Source organism: Suricata suricatta, chromosome 3 (genome assembly GCF_006229205.1).
Source record: "Suricata suricatta isolate VVHF042 chromosome 3, meerkat_22Aug2017_6uvM2_HiC, whole genome shotgun sequence".
Taxonomy (NCBI): domain Eukaryota; kingdom Metazoa; phylum Chordata; class Mammalia; order Carnivora; family Herpestidae; genus Suricata; species Suricata suricatta.
The window spans coordinates 8,268,592-8,269,639 of NC_043702.1; the positions used below are offsets into that span (position 1 = coordinate 8,268,592).

General features: G+C 44.8%; 1 protein-coding gene across 1 annotated transcript in view; it reads right to left on the reverse strand.

Annotated features, from left to right (window-relative positions):
* Positions 1 to 1,048, reverse strand: part of SP100 (SP100 nuclear antigen) — a 94,402-nt gene that overhangs the window by 10,493 nt on the left and 82,861 nt on the right. The window lies entirely within an intron of this gene.

Below are 1,048 nucleotides of genomic sequence, written 5' to 3' on the forward strand. Positions count from 1 at the left end.
CCCTAGTGCCCCCCCCCCACTTCTCCAGCAACCTTCAGTTAACTGTGTACTTAAGAGTCTCTTAGGGTTGCATTTCTCTCTGATTTTACCTTATTTTTCCTCTCATCCCTTATGTTCATCTGTTTTGTTTCTTAAATACCACATATGAGTGAAATCATATGATGTTTATCTTTCTCTGACTAACTTAGTTCACTAGCATAATACATTCGAGTTCCATCCATATTGTTGCAAGTGGCAGGATTTCATTCTTTCTGGTTGCTGAGTAATATTCCATTGTGTATATATACCACTTCTTCTTTATCCCTTCATCAGCTGATGGATATTTGGGCTCTTTCCATAATTTGGCTATTGTTGATAGTGCTCTGGACTGAGTCTTTTAAAGAGTAGTCCTGATGTGCAAAAACATAGGAATGAGGCATTCTACATAGAAAGGATGAGATAAAAATCCTGCCTGTGATTTGTTAAGAAGTTGTGGTTTTGTTACATGGGCTGCACCGTTGGAAGACGCTTAAGACTGGAAACAGGTGTCTGAACCCTTCCTTTAATCATGGGGAGGGGTCACGGAGCAGGGGAGGGTTGAGTTAGGGATGACTGACATAGATGAGACACTGCTTTAGAAGTATTAACCCAATCAGGGGCACCTGGATGGCTCCGACAGTTAGTGCTCAATCCTTGGTTTCGGCTCAGGTCATGATCCCAAGGGTCATTTGATCGACTCTGCTTTAGGCTCTGGACTGAATATGGAACCTGCTGGGGATTCTCCCTCTCACTCTCTCTCTCCCTCTCTCTCTTTCAGCCCCTTCCCTATTCCCCTGTTCATGCTCTCCTCTCTCTCTCTAAAAAAAATAAAACATAGAAGTGTTAATCTAATCAGAGAAAGGAAGATGGGTTGGAGGGTGGCGTGCTTGCAGCCACAGGCACCTCATGTGACCTTGACCCCCTCTGTGCCTGACACACCCCCACTCAGCCTGCAAGGCCCAGCTCAAACAGCACACTAGCTGACGTCCTTTAAAACTCTCTACATCAGCTTCCTGTGGCTGCTGGAACA